This window comes from Equus asinus, chromosome 21 (assembly GCF_041296235.1).
Source record: "Equus asinus isolate D_3611 breed Donkey chromosome 21, EquAss-T2T_v2, whole genome shotgun sequence".
Lineage (NCBI taxonomy): Eukaryota > Metazoa > Chordata > Mammalia > Perissodactyla > Equidae > Equus > Equus asinus.
In genome coordinates this window covers 65,593,835-65,616,883 of record NC_091810.1, presented here as the reverse complement: position 1 = coordinate 65,616,883, position 23,049 = coordinate 65,593,835, and the positions used below count along the sequence as shown (strand labels likewise).

Genomic DNA, 23,049 nt, shown 5'->3' with positions numbered 1-23,049 from the left:
CAGTTCTCTGAGTGCCCCAGCTGAAAGTGGGGTCCCTACCCTCCTCAGAACCCCGAGAATGCTTAGTGTCTCACCATTTGACTATTATCATATACTTCATTGTTAAACTCTTCAAACAATAAAGTAAGAGGATTAACACTAAGAAAAGATACCAGAACTTAAATGTCTACATGAGGTCTGGGTTTTTTGTTTGTTTGTTTGTTTTCTGCAATGGAATCACTTTGGGAGACATTTTCCAATGATGTCATCTTAGAATAGGAAATTTTTAAAATTTTCTCTTTGGGAATAATTTTCAGAGTTAGTTTATTAATCATATAAGAAAAACGAGTTAATCAGGTTATATTCACATCGTAGATAGATAGATGGATGAACGGGTGGCTGGATGATGTACGCGTGCATGCAGGGGTGGATGGCTAGATAGATGAATAGACAGAGAGATAGACGGGTAGATATCCTGGGATATGTGACCAGTTCTTCCTCAACTAGAGTATAATTTTATTATTTGAGAACTTATGACATATAATTCACAGTATCTCTCCCTTTTCATTTTATTCCTTACACAGAGTAGGTACTAAATAAATATTTGTTGATATGCTACACTTGATAGGCTATTTCTGAATTGGCAAATTTTGAGACACTACAAGCTTCCAGTTGCTGTTAGACAAGGATACTGACATAGGTTTCTGAGAAAGGCAAAGGTGTGCCTTTAGGTTCTTCTTTGAACCTAAGCTCAACATATAAGGGAAATTGATGCTGATATTAAATTTATCTTTATAAATTTGAGAGTTAAATCTTGTCATTGCCAATTAGTAGGTTTGTTAAAAACGACTTAGGAAAAGTTCTGTTTTGTTCATAATGTATTCTAATTGCTTTTCAGCACCTTCTTTTCCTTGCTAAAAATCTGAAAAGTTAGTAACTCTACTTATTAGGACAAGCAGCAACCCTTGTTTCACTACAATGAAGGAAAATACTCTTCTCAGATTGAATAAAAGAAGCAACGTGGAAAAATTGTGCAGTGTGACATCTGAAAAAGTTTAGTTCTTTTACTTCCTGTGTGACCTAATTTTCTACCCGCAAACCTCTTCTTTTTTTTGATATAGATATTCATTTGAATAAAAAAGAGCTATCCACCCACTTCAGACCCAGAGAACATAAGTGACAAGGATTTCTACCTCCCCTGCTCTTAGAAAGGAGCTGAGGTTACTTAAAATTAAAGACACACCACGGGGCTGGCCCCATGGCCAAGTGGTTAAAATTCCATGTGCTCTGCCATAGCAGTCGCAGTTTATGGGTTAGGATCCCAAGCGTGGACCTACTCCACTCCTCAGCCATGCTGTGGAGGCATCCCACATAGAAAATAGAGGAAGATTGGCACAGATGTTAGCTCAAGGCTAATCTTCCTCAAGCAAAAAAAGAGGAAGATTGGTGGGTGGACCCCAGGGCCGAGTGGTTGGGTTCACCTGCTCTGCTTCCTCGGCCAGGGGTTCGCCAGTTTGGATCCTGGGTGTGGACCCAGAACCACTCATCAAGCCATGCTGAAGCAGTGTGCCACATAGAAGAACTAGAAGGACCTACAACTAGAATACAACTATGTACTGGGGGACTTTGGGGAGAAAAAAATAGTAATAATTAAAAAACAAAAAGGAAGATTGGCAATGGATGTTAGCTCAGGGTGAATCTTCCTCACCAAAAAAATTTTTTTAATTAAATTAAATTAAAGACACACTAAAAAAGACAGCTGAATTAAGGAAAAGGAGCCAAAGTCATATAGCAGAAGAAATAAATTTGTTAAAAATTTAGGCTATGGGTAGTTTACTACAATGGAGCATTAAAATTTTGTCTTGAGTTTTCAGAAGCCAAAGCCAAAATGGTTAAAAAGAAAAAATTGGTTGTATTGTTTAATTTTTCTCTGATGTGAGGAAACATATCAGATGGCCAAGAGAGGGGTTTTTTTTCCTGCCACTATATTCTAGAAAAACAAATTATAATGGTATAATGTTATTTCCCAGCCTAATGTCATAGATAGCAGTTATACATGTAGAGAGAAACATTTCTCTTATGGTCATTTCTTTTGTTAACTCACAATGAAAACCAAGCAAATTTTAACTTTCAATTTAGTGATGAAATATCTAAAGCAGTTAAACTAATATTTTTCAGATATACAAGTTTCTCATCACCTAGGTTGATATAACAATGCCACTTAGTAAATCTAATTGGTTAGCATTAAGCTTATTTGGTCTTTCAGATTGCCTTAGTCTCAGGCAGGATTTTATGAAAATTATACCATCTGACTTATCATCCAGATAAAGGCTATTTTCCCTCCTCCTTGAAGGGAGCTGCAAGATTGTCTGCAGTTTGTGCCAGAATTCTAAAGAATGCCTTTCAGAAGAGCCTGAACACGTACTCAAGTGAGATCCTGTAGTTCTGTGCCTTTGAGTATTTGAGAGACAAATTTCACCTAAAACATTGATGGTAGGTGTGAGACCAACTGAGCATCATCACTCAGTGGCTCATGAGTATTCATGATTTTTAGCAATATGACTAGAGCCTAAAGTGTTGCCATGATAAATCAGATGTAATATGTACTCACTGGTAGTAAAATGAACCAATAGAATAGAATTATTTAGTATGGACTATGAGAATTTTAAAGAATATCTGCATAAATTGATGATTTGGCTCTTGATATAGCAAATGCCAGGCCATTGTATCTTACAGTAATTACTCAATAAGTTCAACTGACTCTGAAAGCTGTGCTTGAGAAGTGGCATGAAACTATACCATCAGCGAAGAAGAGAGAACTTGCCTTCCTGCTGACCTTGCCAGGAAGTCTTGCAAATAGTTCAGTTGGCATCATACTGTTTATGTGTAATATTTTTAAAAATTAGTAAGCTACTTGTCCCTTTTTACAGCACTTAACATAAATATAACTTCATTACACATAATGGAAGCTAGGAACAAACTGGAGAAATTGAAAGCAAATTTCAAAAAAGAAGATTAATCCTTATCCATGTTAAAAAGAGTATTGTGTTTTTGGTCTTTTAATTCTCATTTAGCACAAAGGAAATCAGCCTAATTATCAACTTGAGTTTTGAACAGTAATCTTAAAACTTTTACTCAGAAGAGAGACCTTTTATCAAAGAGTTAGCCTTAAAAGATTTTTAATCAATATATTTTAGAGCCATTTCTGCATAACAATGTTGTATATTAAAAATCAATTCTTACTTTCCTTTAAAGCCTTTTATCTCTTCAGTCTTGTATCTCAAGTATTTTCAATCAATGCTGAAAAATCATTATGATGCTAAGTTTGTGTTCCATGCTACATGTATAAGTCCTTAGATTCTAATGTCATGCTCTAAAATTATTTCTCTATAACTTTCTGAGATGCATATATGGAATTTATTTTAAGGAAATAATTTATATTTTACCTGGCATGGACAGATGTATTTTATGGATGGACGGATACAATGTACACATTTCTGCTCACATATTGTTATCTCCACTGCAGATATTACTTAGCCAAAACACTGACATATACATATAATACAAATATATGTTTACACAAGGATGTTCAAAGCCACATTAAAATGATGCGAAAAAAAAGACTGAACACTCGTGAGCTTCACAGTATAAATTAGAATGAGAGGAGAAGGAATGAAAGCTGTGAAGGAGATGAAATAGAAAAATTGAGGAAGAGGAAGAGAAAGGATATGGAGGCTGCATGGGTCAAATCTGACTCCAGCAGATTTTAGCTTAGATGGCGAGGTAGAAGATGATGTCTAAGAGAAGAAATACGTTCAAGATCAGGGAAATGGAGTTGCTTTTGGGTATGTTGAGTTTGTGGAACCAGATAAAGATTCTCAATATGTAGCATGAAATACAGTTTTGGCATATAAAAATGGTGGTGATAGACTTGGGAGTCCTTCATGCCTATTGGAGAGAATAAATGGGATTTCTAGAATCCATTTATTTTTCACTAATAATTACCATGCTTGATCTATGTAATAGCTTTCAGACTTCGGAATATGAAGTAATATGTATACGATGACATTATATTAGGTGTAGTCGTCTTATATGCACTAAATCAAGTGTTTGCTTACACCCCTTGCAAGCAAGGTTATTTAGCAACCTAGTTATACTTTTGCTTACCCTTATAATTTTAAGACTAATTGTGCATTATATTACATATGCCTTTTTGAATTAAGCAAAGTATATGCACCTGATATTTCCACTTAGGGAACTGACTACAGAGATAAACTGGAAAATAGGAATAGTTATTTTCAATTAGGAGAAATATTAGAGGCCGTTTAATCCAACACCTATTGAAGTTTAGGAGTTGATATAAAGGTTTCAGAAATTGTCATGTATGTTCATGCAAAACCATTTCATTCCAATCCTGTGTAACATTTTGGGAAGATATTTTTTCATTAAATCTGTTTTCCTCTTTAGCCATCAATTCAGTGAGAGCAAGAGCAACAAAATTTGAAAAACACAGTAGCAAACTCCTGCCTAGTTCAAACGAAGGAAGCAATCAGCTCCTTTGTCAAGCCCATAGGAACATCCTGAGAGGCCTCTGTGAATTTAGATTTATCTCATTTTCAGTCAGTGTGAATGTAGGAACTCCATAATCCCTAAATGATTACCACTGGAGGGTTCCCACCACTTGTCAAATAGGATGGTCTCTTCATGTCCCAAAGATTTTTCATTTCTTTTGCTTTATTGACAACAGTAGGTTATTTCAGGCTTTTCTGGATTATCCCAACATTGGCACTGGGGGTTTTCAACTGTATTTTTCTCTAACATTACTGTTTTCTGTGAGGAAGATTGGCCGAGCTAACCTCTGTTGCCAGTCTTCCTCTATTTTATGTGGGATGCAGCCACAGCATGGCTTAACAAGTGGTGCTAGGTCGGCATTCGGGATCCTAACCTGCAAACCCTCGGCTGCCAAAGCAGAGCACGTGAACTTAACAACTACTCCACCAGGCCAGCCCCTCTAACATTATTGTTGACACTGGTAATAAGAACCGCTTTTACTGATCATAAAAGTGTGAGCTCAGAGTGACTCAATAATTCCAATGTTTCAAATGGCCAACTTGAAAAGTCTCCTTGGGGGAATGTGAGAACTAAATTATTGAAGAACATCATATTTTCCTGTGGGCTTTTTCCATGCCCTGAGAGTTTTACACATGCTGTTCCTTGGGGTTTTCTCTCCTGACTATTTGACATTTTAAAGAGCAGAAAGTTTACAGTACATTTCTTAAGAATCCTTAACAATATGTCCATCTCTCTAGACAAGTGTTTACAAATGGACTGTGGCTCAAAGATGTAACTTTCCTTCATGTCTTACTCTAAAAGTAAGGTTCAGTCTGAAATTGGCGCGAGTGATGATTCATTGGCAGACCATCAGCAGGAGGGCCCTTCAGTGGAGTATTATCTGTAATACAACAGCATTAAATGTTTCAAATATAAACCTTTAATTTGTACCATCTAATCACTGATATCTGAACCAGTATCTGAGAATTTGTCACTTTTTTTTAATTTTGTAATTCTAACAACAGCAACAACAACCAAACAAGAGACTTAATTCTACACCTGGAACAAACTTCTAATGCGAGAGCGTGTAGCTTGAGTCTTTTCTCTTGAGATGGACTAAATGTCTTCCCAGTATTTTATGATTCTGATTTGCCGTGGTTCAGCAAGACTGCCCTGTTAGTAGCAGTCACCCTTGCTTGTGAAGTTATGCAGACAGTCCCACGTAAATCCGAATGGCCCAATCATTTGATCATGTCCATTTCTATTACACATGGCCAGACATATGATGAGAAATGTTCTGGCTGACATAACTTCTACTTACAACTGTCCTAGAAAATGAAATAAATTGTTACAGCATTGATTTCCCAGCAAAGTCAAAATTATGCAAGAAGGAAAGTTACTTGTACTTATATTCCTCTATTCTCTGATAGATCTTTCTCTCCTTCCTTCTCTCTCCATTCGCCTTTGGTCTTATACAGATTAAATTCGTTCGACAATTGGTAAATCACACCTCACTTTTGTTTAAGGTGTATCTTCTTTTCTCAATTTTGTTAAGTTGAGTAAACTCCAGTGAATGTCAATTAGAGAGCACATACTTGTTTCTTTCATTTTGAATTATTAAACTTCTTCAAAAATTGTGATTTTCAACCTATCTGAAAGTGGTTGGATATTCCTTACATTGCTTTCATTAGAAAACCTATTCATTGGTTGTTCGGGATAAGCCCATGTTTGTGCTAAAGGAGGGTTTTACCGCATAAGTCGAACCAAAATTGTGATAGAACACTAAAAATGTAAATGAATCAGAAACATGTGGGTTATATTTCCATAAAAATATATGTGCATTTGAAAATTAAGGAGATTTCTTAGGGGAAGAAAATGTGTTTTAAATTGTATTAATTTCTGGGTATTTAAGAGTCCTCCACAGTCCTTTGCTCTGTCTTCTTATGAGACTCTTGATAATATTGTATATGCTCTCACAAAAGATTAACTTGAATATTATAAAATAATGTTTTTATAGACGAGGGAAGTGAGGCTCAGAGAGGTTAATTGACTTTTCTAATATGACACAAGTTGGTGACAGAGCTGGGACAGGTGTGTTTCAATCCAGTTGACACCAATTCTATGTCATTATATCTGGTTTGATTCTTCATTATATTTTTATATTTCAGGTTATATAATTTAACCCAGAGTAAATCAAGTTGACAGATTAATAAAAAAAATTATGATTGGGTCTTTCTGTACACAGAGTACAAAATATTAGTAAGTTATCTATGTCCATTAAAGCTGATTAGATTAGCGTGAGAAGTAAGGTATTTGTAATCTTTTAGCAATCCTATCATTGTATTTTAAGTGGAAAGGAGTTCATATGACTTAGCTAAAAGGTTTGATTTTGACAGGCACATTCATCCAAATAGTATCATAATTTAATTCTTTTTGTCTCAAAATTACATGATGCTGAATGAGATATCTGAGGTCAATATACCTTATTTTTAATCTGCATAATCTTTGGAAATGGCCCACATTAATATCATACGTACTGTAAAGATATTTCAGTTTATCAATTTAATGACACTTTTTGCATTTTAAAACAGATGAATTAGATAAAGCACATAACAAATCTATGAAATTGATAATTGATTGAATAAAAAATTGATTGATTCAAAAAATTGAAATTGATTGAATAAAAAAATTTCATGAAAACACAATACAAAAAATGTGTCATTTTATTTTCTTTAAGCCTATGTTAACTAAAGTACCATCTGAAACTATATGCTAAAACCTTTCCAATTTTTCTACACATGGGCTAGTTTATTACCAAAGCGTGTAAGAAATTTGAGCATTGTATAATAATTTTTATTTAATTTTTTTTGAAGACCAGACTCTTAACTCTTTTCAGAACACCACATCTTAATTCAAAAAGATCAAAGAGTTCTGAATTAAACCCAAGTTGAATAGTTTCTTCTAAAGTAATACTATTTTGTCATTTTTGTTCTATTAGTCTATTTTGTAAAGTAATAATTTAAAAACTCATTACAAAGTAAAACCAAAAAAAGATAACCCTTTTTCCTTTTTATATAAGCTCGTATTTTTAAAAAATAATTATTAATAAAAATGGAATATTTTCTACTTGGTTTTTAAGGGTTTTTTCCTAATTAATTTTTAAACCTGCTTAGGCAGTTTTGCTTAAAATCCTGCATTAATGCAGTGGCATTCAGAATAATTTGCCAAGCAGAAATTTTAGTATTACAGAAACAAATTTAGTAGATTTCATTGACCTTCTTTTGACTCACTAAAGGTGAAAGATAAAGATGGGCACCAGCCCTCTCCTGGGAGATATAATCAATATTGGATTTGCATGGGGGATTGCAGTCTCTCTTCCAGGAAATCAGAGGTAGGTAAAATAAAGGATTGGAGAAAGATAGAGTTTCTCAGAGAAGAAAGAAGAAGGAATGATGCTTTCATGGGGGGAAAAAGCAGCTGTTGGAACAGTACAACCTCTGATTCAGTTCCTGCAAACTATCACAGCTACCTCATACATCAGTGAATGTAACATCTGCTTAATGCACAGTTGATAGGGTCAATAACTGCTGCAGTTGCTAATCTCAGTTATAATTTTTTTCAACTGTCTCTCTACATTTTCATTGTAATTCCCTGTCTCTTAGTATTTATAACCAGAATATGCAGGTTTTTGATGCAATTTTATTTTAATATAATTGGATGCCTCCATGCAGCATGCTTAGGGAATGCCTCCCAGAACTAGAATCAGGTGCCGGGAATTCTAGATAGCTGCAGGCTTCATCTCCCTGTGACATAGGGCCCCGGCTGCATAGTGCTAAAGCCATTGCCTGTCACAGCTGCACCTGCTTCTTTAAATGCTGTAGATTGCCAACTTTTCTGTCAGTACTTTCAGGAACTTTGTTCCCACATCTTTCACCTAGTGATCTCCCCATTTCTCCCCACTCCCAGATTCTAAGAAAAAATTATGGACTCAATTTGTTTGATTTGATATGATTTTAGAGTTTTAGCCTCCAAACTTCTTAGCAAGCCCAGCTGTTCCACTATTGAGCTCTCTAATTTTCTTTTTTCTTGAGGAAAATTAGCCCTGAGCTAACATCTGTGCCAATCTTCCTCCAGTTTGTATATGGGTCGCCACCACAGCATGGCTGATGAGTGGTGTAGGTTTGTCCCTGGGATCCCAACCCATGGTCCTGGGCTGCTGAAGCAGAGCACGCTAAGCTTAACCACTACACCATGGGGCCAACCCCTCTAATTTTTTTTAATGTACTTAAATAAAAAATGTTCCACCACCTCTAGAGGTCTGATTCATGAATTAAGACATTCATGGCAGTAATAAGATGCAAGATCCTCATTGACTTGCTGAAAATTAGCCACATAGGTTAAAATCAAACCATATGAAAATAGGTAAATGAGACAAAAAAAAACAAATTTGGACTGTCATTCACTTTTGCTGATAAGTTTTAGCGTTTGAAATGAAACAGCATATCTCTTACACCTCTGTGTCTGAGGAGACTCATTTATACTTTGGCTTTTGAAAATTTTGTGGTGTGAGTAAATTAATAAATATGATTATTTGTTTCACAATTTGAGTGTTAAAAGAACGCCAAATTAAGCACTGCTTTTGTTTGTTTGTTTCCAAAAACCATAGTAAATCAAAAACCGCTCTCTATCCTTTTCTGAAATTCTTTCCTCAAATTTTTGCACTCTACCTTCTTGCATACTACCTTCAACCCCAAAATATCTTTAAAAGATCATTTTATCCATCTGAGTCCACAATATAGCTGTACCAAGTAGTATGGGGCAAAATCATCATTTCTTATATGGATAAGTTCTTGGAATACAATTTTTATTTTTAACTTTGATAATTGATTTCCAGATTCATAAAAAGCCCCCCAATGAATGCATGTAAAAGAAATGGTAGTTTTGAAAACCACAGACACATTATGATGAACCATTGAAGTTTCATTATTTTTAAGTTTGAATTTTGTAGAAGTAAGTTTTTAAAAGTTAGGCCTTATGCCAAGACCGCTGGTTATTAATGTTTGTTAAGTCTTTCCTGTGAGGAAACCATGGAATTATAATTAGACTTTTTCGTTTTTTAATCTTACAAAATACCCGCCATATTCAGACTGGGTCACCACATAGAATGTGTAGGTTAGCTGTGTTTGCTAGCCCATTGCTGTTCAAATACTAAAAGCTATCAATTGAATGGTTATTTCTGGGGTGCAGGCAAAAGTCTGAGGAGGAATGACACAGTAAAATATTACCAGTCAATTAACAAGTGCATTGACAGCTGGCATTAAGGGAACAGCTAAGGAGAGCAGAGGCTCTGCCCTTCAGTAAGCTGTGATTGACAACAGAAATGAACACATCTATAATTACTACCGACTCTTCTTTAAAGATGAGCCATCCATCCCTTGAGACCTCAGGACTTGGCTTAGAAAGGCATTTTTGATCCTGATAACTAAGATAACTATTGACTCATTTATAGACACAATCTAATATGTATCTAATCTACATTTCTCTCATTTTTTAGAGCTATTTCCTTTTCACATTCAAGTCTTCAACCTGGTACTTGATGATCTCAGGCTGTTTCCTGGGGGCCCACAACCTCCTGCTGCAGCAAAACATCCAGGCTTTCTCAACCCAGATAATGCCTTAACTTACAGGGGAGACACAAGTCGTGAGCCTCCAGAAGTGACTCCAGGAGTGGAGTGTTTGCAATCAGCCAGCCAAAATTTTAGACTAAGTGAAGACAGAAATTGATGTGGCATTGCCCATGATGTTTGTTTCTATGGGAAATTTTAATGTACTTGATCACTTTGTCCATGTTACATTTTTGAAACGTGTTTTTTTATATTTCATTAAAGTTATTTAACTACTAACCTCTGAACTCTTTAAGGGCAAGACATAATAGGTCTTCAGTAAGTATTAGTGAGTGAATGAATGAATTAATGTCTGTGACCCTAAACTCTAAAATGCACCAAAATATCTTGTAAAAAGTTATTGAGGCTCTAACATTGCAGCAATTTGGCATATATACTGTAGTTTAAGCAGTCCCCTCAATATCAGTGATGTAATTCCTGCTACTAAAAGTTTTTCTTTGTCAATTTCAAACAAGCCAAGACAGACTTCTTAAAAAGTAGATGAATTTTTATTCCTAGAATATATTCTAATATCAGACATAATTCCACCACAGAGCAACAAAGAAGGTTATTTATCTATCCATTTAAAAAATATATTACAGTCTTTTCACGACATTTCAAAGAGTTGAATGAGTTGCTGGTGTAAACATTTCCTCGTGGGAACTTTATACAGTCAAAAGAAAGGAAGTGATTGATGGATGTGTGCTCCAGCTAATTGAAGTGGTTCTGACTCAACCAGATGTTTTCAGCTGAATCATGCCCACAGATGCGATTGCTTCATTATTCCTTAATCTAGGGATTACCCCGATTGGCTAGCCTGGTGACATTTGAGTGTTTCAAATAAGCTTGCCTCTCTTTTGTTACATACTTTGTAAAGAGCTCTTGTCTAAAGCTGGCCTATCTCCTGCCCTGGAAATGTTTTCAAGGAAGTTATCAAGGCTGTTTGTTTTTCCTGTTCTTGGATGTGGTCTTGCTGAGGTCAGAAGAATGGAACGAGAGTTGCCACAGATGACACCGGAGCTATTTCCACAGCTGGCTGCAGAGAGTGGGCAGTCCCTTACAGATGAGTTAGCATGTGGAGGTAGATGATATAAAACATCTGTCACAACGGGAAAAAGCAAAAACAATGTCCCTTTGAAGATTGCCTTTTAATGATGAGGTGGGGGGTTCTGTCTCCATAATGTGAATGAAGGATGTAGTTGTTGGCGGGCAGATGGCTTCAGGCTTGCTCTTGCATGAAAAAAAAGACAAAAGTATATGTTGAAAACCTCTGACTCAAGTCAAATCGCCTGATTTTGCTGAACATTCATTTCCCCACCTATTGCACATACAATCTTTGAGATAGGGAAGGAGTGCTAAAAGAAAACATTGGAAAAAACTAAGAGAAAAAAGGCATTCTGAATATTTTTCTCCTTTTTTCTCTTCTATTTTTCTCGCAATATTTTCTCTAAAGTTATATGAATAACTTTAATACTATAATATAATTTCAGTTGATGGTTAAAAGTTCAGAAAGAGCATTTCAGTCATAAGTTTGCTTTAATGTAGTATTTGCAGCCCCATGTTATTTTTTACAGAAGTTTTAAAAAGTAATATAAAAATTTTATATCATCAAGGCCACATGATGATAAACACTTCAAAATCTGAATACCAGTTAGTAGCCATAGGGTCGTATTTGTCTCCCTTCAAGCAGCAGTAGGAAATAATGAAAATATCTTAGTGAACTATTTTTAAGAGAATGATACTAGTTTAGTTTCTCCCCCCACCTACCATCAAAAATAAATTAAAAACAATGAAATCCGCATACATTTTTATTTCATAAATAAAATTGCTATAGAAAGAGAAATCTTGACAATGGTTTAATCTGATGGCAAATAAAGCTGAATATTAGCAAGCAATAAACCTCTAGATCTCCTGTTACATGACCAAAAGCGGTGTTACTGCCACTGCTAAACCCCAAACCACATTGTTGCAAACCGTGGAATCATTCTACTTCTGCCATCACCTGGCCAGCAGAATGGATGCCACTGGCCCCGCCCAATTCTTATTCTAAACTATCCTCCAAATCTTAGACCTTTGCAGATGCTTCTTATTAGCAGAAGTCACATATCAATATCTAACAGCAAGGGAGTCTAGGAAATGTAGAGTTTTTTCTAATCTATGTTGAAAAGGCAGGATTCACTTTGTGGGGAACTAATAACACGTGGAGAGGGTATTAAAAAGTAAACGTCTACAGCCGTGACTGACAGAGGGACATCACAGGAAATAACTGGATTAATGAGAGACAGGAAAGTGTTCAACGCAGCTAGTAGCACTTGAAAGGATTTGATGACATTTATGACGGAGCTTTGACCAGACTTGACTACAGGTTTGTTATGGATGGTGAGGGAGAAAGAGGAGGCAAGGATGACCAGGAATTTTCCATATAATTCCAAGAATCAAACAGAAGAGAAAGAATATGCTCTGAGGATAGAAAGAGACAGAAAATATTCAGAATGGGATATGGTTGTTTCGAGGTGCCTGATTCTAGAATTAATCAGCAGCTGGAAATTTGAGTCAGGAGTTCAGAAAAAAGGCCAAGACAACAAAGAACTTTTAAAAACTTTAATTGTTAAACTAATGTCAGCACTTTTCATTAATTCCATCAGGGCCTTAAGTAGTAGCAATATTTTGGAATTTCACTTCTAATACCATACTAACGTCTTATTTTTATCATATGTATAAATACTGACTCTTACTACTTTATAAGGCATTTAGCATCTCTGCTAACAATTGGCTAGAATAGCTATTTCAAACTCATTGGTGAAGCAGAAGATATTATTTGGAAAGAATGGAGGTTTCATTTTGAGAGCTACCATGAAAATATGTCATAGGAAATGAAAGAAAATTTTTTCGTAAAGGAAATTTTATGGATAAAGGCAGAAACTCTATGGAGACTGTTGAGGAGCTGAACTAAATATCACTGGCTGTGTGTGGTTATAACATATTTATGGGAGGCACATTAATGTTACTAAGATTATTTGAGGCTGCTTGGCCCTCAAATAGGAGCTGAAAAAAGAATTAACAAAATGATTAGGAAGCAAACTAAGAATCTCTTTAGAAGCTATGCTAGTAGAAAATTTACTCCAACTGAGCCCATGGCAAGACATAATAAATAGAGCAAAGCTTCTCAGACTTGACCTTGAATATGACTAACCTGGGAATCTTATTGAACTGCAGATTCTGATTCGGTGGGGCTGGGGCTGGACCTGAGATTCTGCAGTAAGCACCCAGATGATGCTATTGGGTCCTGGACCACACTTTGAGGAACAAAGTACTAGAGAGTTTAAGATCATTCTATTAAACTAAGAAAAAGCCACAATTACTGACGTAGTATTACTGTTTAGGAGAAAAGGCAATAAAATCTAACTGGAATAAAAAATGTAACTAAGATTCTGGAACAAATTCTACAACAAATAGGACACTGAGGAAGATAAACATAACGTTGACTTTCATCTCATCTACTGAACTATTTTGTGTGTATTAATTGACATCTTACAGGCCTCAGAATATATCTTGGTTGGATGCTAATATGTAAAGTTTTATCTCAGGATATGGTCATTCCACCAGGACATGCTTTACCTCGGCATTAGATTACAAAACGTTTCATCAATAAAGTGTATACTAAGCTTAAGATGTGTTAGTGACAATAGTACCAACAGCAAGTGTACTTTAAAGGGAGTAAATTAGTTTTTAATCAGATCATGACTTCAAACCTGTATCCTTAGGTCTAGTGGAGTTGCCAGCTCTAACCAGGCAAATTCCTAGAAATGTCTTATAGGAGAAAACAAATAGCCCAGAAATGTCCTCTGAGGGACCACAAAATAAAGTGCATTTTGTAGCAAATTGCAGGACAAGGAATAACTACCTTCTTAGTAATAGCCAGAATCAAGGTGCCTTGTGACATATTTAAGCAATTTGCGCTATAAACAATGGCCATAAGTAGGATAACAGGCAGCTTTTCTTCTTGATCACCCCTGTGGTTTGAGAAATGATTTCCCAGGCTCCTTCACCAATAGGATCCTGCAAGACCCTGAAAATGATTTGCAGCCGGGTTTTTTGGCCTATTTGTCAGTAAGAAGAAGTTTTTAATGAGAACCTTTATGACAGCTCACAATCCTGAGTGCTAGTTAAAGGAAGATAAACATTTCGCCAGACAAACGATGCTGCCCATAAATATTCACAAATCTGCTGGGAACCCTGTTTGTCTTATCATTTGGAAGAAGACTGGCCTGGAATCCTGCTTCTGACGTGCCTTTTTAAACTTTCTGTATGTTGAAAATCTACTTGGAGGTACAGAAAGTGATTGCTGTATAAGTGAATAAAGCACTTCTTCTCCTATCACGTGGCAAGATTTGACAAGAATCTTAGGCAGATATGTGGCTATTAAAATAGTTTGTGACACAGGAAAGCCCCAATAAAAAAGCTTACACTGCATTTGTGGCAGTGCGCTTTGGCTGTGATATAAAGGAAATTTTGCAGCATTTAATTGGGTATATTTATAGTAATTCTTCCGTAGAATGGAAATCGTGTAGTGAACTCCAACATTACAGTTCCCTGGGGAGAGTATGGCTCTTAGAAGCCCAGGAATTCTCATGCTAAATTACAACAATGTCAAGCTGGCAGTGGTCAGACAGGGGCACTTTTAAAGGAGAACAGAGTAGTTGAATGGATGGATTTTTAAGACCATCCTGTTGTCCAGTCAAGAGAGTGCTTCTGTTATTTCAAGTGAATTCTCTAGTCCTGTTTGAATATGGAGTTTCTGTGAATGTTTTGCATCCTTTTAAAGTCATGAAAGCCCTGGCTGCTGAGCAAGTGCCACTCACTCATTAGTCACTCAGCACCATTACAACTTGTTTCATGATAGACGCTGTGCTAGGCTTTAGCCCCATTAGAAAACAAATAAAGCATCGTGAATGACACAGTGAACTTAGAATTCAGAGGAGAAGTAAAGTATGATCATGATCAAGGTGTGTGCCAAATGTTATGAGAGAAGAGAGGAGCAAATGACCAACAACCTAGATGAGACTCAGGAGATGTTCCCCAGAGGGTAGCATTTGATAAAAATCTGAGAGCCCACATGCAAACTTGCTGTAGATGCCCAGTGCTCCTGGCAAAGACACCACAAGTGAGAGAGCAAGATGGGTCAGAGAAGGAAGAGTAGTTCAGTGTGGTGGGAGGAGGGCTTCGTGTGGATCGTCTCGGGGGATTAGAAGGAAGAGTAAATTGGAAGCCATGTGATCTTTATAGAGCATGGATACTATGCTAAAAAGGCCATCCTGAACCTACCTGTAGGAGCCTTCTTTTGGGCAGAAATCATGTGGAAATATAGAAGGAAGGCACATTCTCATGGGTGACCCCACTGCTCATTCAATCTAAGTGGCTTCTGAATACGACAAGCAGGAATGAGAAATATTTTGATCCCATCATTGAGTTGTCCTGTTTACCCTTATACTCCTCCAGTACATTAACTTACAGCAGCCATGGGCTTAACAGTGCCAATGTCCTAAACATAGGACATTTCCACTAGAAATAATAATTTTCAAGATGCTAACTCAGCTGTAAAACTTCTACCCAGGCTGTGCTTTGGTAGAGAAAGCAGTTTAACATGGTTTTGCTTATATCCCCTCTTGGAACAAAAAAATAAAAGGAAAATTGTTTATGCTCATCTTTAAAGTGATATGCATATTTGGGGGTTATTGTTGTGAAGGTAGGAAAATGTTTAGAAGCTGTTCTCCTTATCTTCTATATAATTTTTTATTATGTAATTTATTTGTTGATAGATAGCAAGGGTTTGCTTTGTATCTTAAAAGTAGGGAAGATGGTGAAATATATTGTGATTAGCTCATTCATTTGATAAGTGTCATAGCTTATGAGCTTCTAATTGTTATTTATTTTTTTCTAAAATCTCTTTAAACTGATTTTGGAAGTGTACAATACATCTGTGTGAGGAGGACGTATACCACAGGAGGCCTGCAAAATGAAGACAAAGGGCTTAGGTTGCACCATTAGTTTTTCCACACAAATACTGTGATTCCTCACGTCATCTATACCACACCACATGGATTTTTATGGCACCCATGTTTGTGTGTGGTAGCGGATCCCTAGTTGAGAGCCACACAATGATTACATGATTGGAATGGGAGGCCTATGAACACAAATTCACCCTTTGTGACTGAATCCATAAGAAATTCACTGAAAAGGCCCTGGGATCATTCTGTGCACACTTAACATTTCTGTTGGCTCAGCAACTATGATCTCTTTAAGTAGAAATATGAAAGGAAAAGAATATCGTAACCCATCTGCATAATGAAATTCTTCTTCTAATTTTAACCAGATGTACAAATTTAAGGATAAAAGAACTAATTGTTCTATTGCACATTCAGTCAACAAAACCATTTGACCATTGGGCCCCCAAGTCTTCAAATTTTTATCTCTTCTTCAATAAAGTAACTTACTTAAAAGCCTTTTGCTGTATTAAAATTCTAAAAAAGCTTGTTGAAAATATCAAAAGTCACTGATAAACAAATTTCTTCAGTTTTAAGCACAAAAGTCCAAAGGATTCGGTAAAGCAACGTTGAGAATCCTGATTATCTATGTACCTGCTTTGGTAAGAAATACTTCACTGTGACATATTTACTTTATATTCTCATTCAAAATGACACTATTGTATAAATAGGTACTTAACCAATAATTGAAACCATTATTCACAGTTGAATATGCATGGTATATAATTAGATTCTTTTAAAAGGGACTCCATGGTTAAAACTAATTTGCTTTTAGTGTCTTTTAATATTACGTATTTTTTTTAAACACTTCCAATTAATGGTAACTGAATCAAAAAACAACATAAAATTAAGAATTTTAAGAGTAAAAGAAAAAAATTCTACTTTTACAGCTAATAGGTATTCTCTCATTAGGTAAACTATGTACATGATTCTTCTAAATTTACCATATAGCAATGGAAAATGCCCTACTTCTAAACATCACACTCCTAGCCCACAGCTACAGATCTCTAGTAGCAGTCCAAATATTATGCCAATTGAATCTAATCTGTTTAAACTCAAGAAAGAGAAACCCAGCTCTAATCTGTCTAAACTCAAGAAAGAGAAACCCAGCTCTAGTTAGGTATATTTCCAAAATAAATCACAATATAAATTTGAACTCAAAAATAATCAGTATAGCCATTGAAAGTCACAATTATATAGCCATTGCTTCATGTCATTGATAAACTATAAGATTTGGGCAATAGCTTTAAATGGCAAGTCTTTAAGAACCTGGTTTATATCATAAATATAATCTCAGTGAGGAATCTAGGATTTGCTCTCAGTTGTGTGGAGCAGAGAGTGGATGGATACTTCGTACCATTTTCTTATTACTGCAGTTTCAAATCTTTCTCATTTTGTATAAATGGAGCTTATGAATATATTTATATATATACCAGGGGTCCTGAATCTCAGCACTAACGATGTTTTTGGATAGATAATTCTTTGTTGTGGGGAACTATCCTGTGTCTTGTAGAATGTTCAGCAACATCAATGCTCTTACCCACTAGATGTCAATAGCACCCCTTGCCCAGTTTGACAACCCAAAATGTCTCTGGACATTGCCAGATGTCTCTTCAAGATATTGCAAAATCGCCTGTGGTGGAGAACGACTGGTATAGGCACATACACAAATATTTCTTATTTCAATAATTTTCATAAATATGCTATCTTGGCATTAGTCGAACTTTTTATGTCAGGTGAATTTCAGATCTCATCTTTAAGGATATGGTGGTTGAAGGTAATAAATGCATTTAAACGGGCACCTAGTCATGGTTTTAAAACTGAACTCCCCCTTGTGAGAACAAGTTTTTTCAAAATCTTTGGATTGCTCCATTTTGACTAGTAATCTCAAAGTAGCATTTCTAAGTACATTTTGATTTGGAGTTTTGTTCTTTCGTCATTTTTCCAACCAATATTTATGAAGCATACCTTACATGCCTCATGCTGTAGACAACACTAAGACACTGTCAATAGACAGTGGTGAGCAAGCAGACAAGACTTCAGCCCTTTTAGATTGAACACTCTAGATAAAAAATGTTGGCAAATGTTAGCTATTTCTTAATTTAACCAAACAATTAGTGGTGCTGGTATATAAAAGTAATTCACAAAAACTGTTTTGTGTACTTACTGCATGTAATTCCTATTTATAGGAATTATAAAAGGTGTGTAAACATAACCCTTGCCCTCTTGGAAGGTATAACACTGAAAGAAGCAATTAGAGATTGATAAAGGAAAGGAAGGGATTAGTGTTAAAATGGAGTCCTAAGGGCAGTGTGCCTCCCAGCTTTTCATGGTTACCCGTGATTCTGCCACACCTCCAGCATTTGGCAGAGATCATTCCAAAGTTGAAGTCCTATCTACCAGCTTTGCCACAGCTTTCTGGATTTCCAACATATTTTTTTAAAGTCAGACTGTCCACACCAAGTTGGTTGGTGGTTGGAAATTTATCAAGGTAATTGAGGGTTAATGAGTTTTTCTAAGGATGGGGGCCTTTCCTGCTCCTTTTTTTCTCTCCTCACAGCTACGCTCCTTAAACCTTGCCCAGCAGCTGCCACCAAAACAGCAAACAACTACAAAAACCCCATGGCAACATCAACAAATGAGAAAAATTAAACATCTCTACCTGTACTACGAGGAATGTTGCACACTGACATTGCAGGACACTGCATTTGGAGAGCTATTCTCAAGTTAAATGAAATACCTGTATGCCATTTATATTACAAAATCATTGTTTCTATTGGAAAATCATTTACACTAACTACTTGTAAGCTCATATCGTTCTCTGCACTCTACTGTACATTTGTGAAAAATACTCTGGTGTACACAAACTCAACTAGATATTTATTCTAGAAATATTAAAGACTGTCAGAGAGGTGGGAAAACAGACAAGTGAGAAAGAAGACAAATGGCCTTAAACCACATTTTAAGTCATGTTGAATGATTACTGTTAAAAAGTCCTATAGTTTTGCATAAGTCGCTATAGGAAAAGAGAATAAGATAGGCCACAAATATTTTGATCTGAAGCATTTAGATATGACAGGAGAGGAAAAGGGGATGTTTCTTTTTTTCACATACATTATCCAAATTTTTTTTTACCCTTTACTTTTATATTCCTATGATTTCAGATTTAAGGCTTACTAAGAGTCCAAATAGGAAGGAGTCTCAAATGTGCCACAATACAAACCAAACTGATCAAATGGAAACAAGTCAGGGCATCAGGCTTAGGCTTGAATTATTCAATCACCCCATTTCAGCTCATCAAAAATGCAGGCTTGGCCTCTTTGCATTTTTAAACACGATGTAATGTGATTATTACATAAAGGCTCATGCCCTATCACAAAACTGGTTTAAAACAAATAGTTGAGAAACAGTATAAATAAAATAAAACCAATTACTTATATCTAATAACTGAATATTGGCTTATACAATCGCAGTTTATAGACAGAACACACTTCTCAAACTTTAGCGTGCTTCAGAATCATCTGGAGAGCTTGTTAAAACACAGATTCCAAGGCATGAAGCCCAGAGATTCTAATTCTAATTTTAATTCTTGATCTGCTGCCACTGCTGGTCCACAGATCATACTTGGAGTGGCACTGGCCTAGAATACTGGCAATCACAGGAATATTCAAACAGGTAATTCTTATTGTAGTCTATGTCCTGGCATTAATATAGGTTTTAAGCCAACTATGTGTGCCTTTGATGGGAAAGAGAATGTACGTTTTCCCCAGTTTGCCAGCGATCCTATATTTCAGTTGGGAAACTAAAATATTGATGAACTCCCAAGACTTAAAATTTCTTTCAAATACTGGCGAAAGGTTAACAACACAGATGCTTTTCTGGCCTTAGGTCAGATTTTACTCCACATCAATGATCTTTGGAAACTTTATCCAAATCACTATTGTAATTATTTCAGAACTAGGATGACCAGCTCCACCCTATGTCTCTTGAGTGTGAGCAGCATTGTTTTGCAGAGGCAGTGGCTACAATACACCAGACATTCCCATTAGCTGTTTGGTTATTGTGCTTTTCAGCAGAATTACAGCATGTTACAATATTTTTCTTTGCAGCTTAAACATTGAGCAAACCCAGACATCCGGAGATGCTAAAATGAAAAATCTGTTTCCTCTTGCTTTGCCATTTGCCAAGTGAACTCCGTCAGACAGCACATTCTATACATTTTGAGTAAATGAAATTACCCTTAATGTGTTGGCAACATCTGTCACAAAACACTCTTCTGTCTGTGGCTTAAATGCATTGGGTAGGAATGGATTTGACAGTATATTTAATGAGGCACAATTATGGTTGAGGGCATTAGTTTTGCCTTAATAGCCATAGGTTTTTCTTTTCCTCTTTTGTTCTTTTTTCTCCTCCTTTTTTATGTCCTAAACAATACAGAAAATTCTGTAATCTTTGATGAGGCAAGTGGCTGGCAAACACCATTCTTTGTTGTAGATAACCTACACTTCAAACTCTCTAAGTTGTCTGTCCCCATAAAGTATCATCCGGAAAATTTGTTTCTCCAAGGGATTCCCGTTGACTGCTTCTAACTTACTCACAAATTGTAAGTTTCTTGCATCCCTTGTTAAAGAATGTATTTTCTTTAATTCGTGGGAATCTTTTTTTCATTGAAAATTTTTACTGAATATGAACAAGAATGTATGTTCTTACATGTCCGCCCTCAAGAATTTGGTCTGGTCAGGGAAGGAATGTTTCCCTTACATTGTTTTCCACTCTGTGCCTAGTGCTGCTATTTACAATTCCAAATTATGACAAATCCCTTCCCACTCTTCTCTTTGATTGTCAGGATTCTGGTTTATACACAGAAGCAGCACTCACTCTGTGGCATCTGTAATCAAATGAGTCCCCAAACATTTTCTGCGAAAGGATTCTCTAAAGAGACCAGACAATCCTTCCTAAATTAATTCCAAATGCAGGCATTCAATCCTTCTACTCTTATCTTGCATGGATTTTGATTCATCTGTCACATGCTCACATATCTCATTTGCATATTGCCTCCCAAACAAGGACTAAAGTCTACCTCTCCCACCCCTGGGGAATAAGGTCACCCCTAGGGCATTAAGAAGAAAGTGCCTTACCCAACGTAATGTGATCTTTATCTCTGATTTATGACCAATGATCCCTTATGTGGCCAGAGCAGGCTGATTAGAATTGAGTCGTTTCCGGGATTGTGACAGTTTAGCTGTAGGTCGGAATCTCTAGGGGCAAACGTTCTAAGATAGCCTAAGTCTCAAGTTCAAGAAAAGTATTGAAGTCTTGCACCTGCTAAGGATTAGAATGTTGTGAAAGCGCCATTTTTTGGTTGAAAAAAATGTTTCAGGACTTCCGTCTTAACACTGAGGTCATTCTATAGTGTACCCCTAAGGGACATTAAGAAGAACCCCAGTTCTTCTTAAAGTATTTACTGCTGCTCTGGCACAACAAATACCTGAATGAAAGCCAGTAAGTTTTTTTTTTAAAGGAAAAAATAAAGATGCTTTTGTTAAAGTAATTTAGGCAGCAGGAAGAAAAAGTGATGTGTCTCTGCATTATAATTAAGTAAAAGTTTATTGTGTCTCTCATTCAAGAAGCATCCTGATGAATGACAATTCACAGAAGCATCAAGAAATTCAAACAATACAAATGTGCAACTATGCATATTTAGAAGCTACAGACCTATAAAATAACATATATTTTCTTGTTGATTCTAGCTCAAAAGTCCAAAGGTTTTTAAGAGCAAAACTGACTCTGTGTGTCAAGCATTTCCAGATATTCGGCTCAATTTCTGTTCTCCCTCCATGTTAATGGGGAGGAGCCCCTAAGAAATACTGAGTGATAGCGTGATCTTGTAACAGATACCATCAGGAAGTTGGCTTTGGATAATACCAGGAGGAACTGATCATCCTGAGCGAAAGTGTTTTAGGAAACATTCGCTTGTGGGTAATTAATTTGGGTGCTGAGATCCTGCCATCTACATGAATCTGTCTTAGTTTTATGTCTTCAAAATGTTTAATTATATGGAAAAAAAGAGTCAAATAGTGAGAAAAATAATGTTTACATAAAAATAGCATTCAGATACATAATCATTTTATTATTACTGGGTATTTAAATGACGTTATATCATGAGCTTCTGCCTTTATTATCATCTTTAAAGTAAAGCATTGGAATTATAAAATCTCAAAGATTTCATCCAACCCTAGCATTTCAATTAAAATATATATATGTATTGTTCCATTCTCTAAGTTAGTCAACTAAGGCAGAATAGTAGGATAGAGGAAAAGGAAGGAAAGGGTAATGTGACCTGGCTTTGTGCTTCACTAGGCATAGAACACTTTGTATATGGATAGAAGTTTTTTAAAATGTCTACTATTTCTTGCATTCCCCACAGTTATAATAAATCAAAAAGAATATTCTAGAAGTAGGCATTTCCTAACATCTGATGAAACACTTGACATTTTCGTGTTTTTAAAAAATTTTAGCAGTGTTGCATTTGACCAGCATTTAACAGAGTTCAGTATTCTTCTGTCAAAAGCACAGATAGAAAGAAAGTAAGTCGAAAGATTAGGAGGAAAAACATAGGAAATAGTAACTTGGCTTTTTATAACATTTGTATTAGATTTTAATATGTCCTTCAAAAAGATCCAGTCAAGAAACCCATCTGGGACCAGCATTATCCTCTTGGTGGTCGATTGTATTGAGATGATCAAGTATAATCCATATAAATCATGGATAAATGGCATAAATCAAGTCTTATTCAATATCAAGAAAAACTA

At 35.9% G+C, this 23,049-nt stretch overlaps 1 protein-coding gene across 13 annotated transcripts in view; it reads left to right on the top strand.

The window, feature by feature from the left end:
• The window catches only part of RBMS3 (RNA binding motif single stranded interacting protein 3), a 1,423,334-nt gene that overhangs the window by 1,336,085 nt on the left and 64,200 nt on the right, over positions 1-23,049 (top strand). The window lies entirely within an intron of this gene.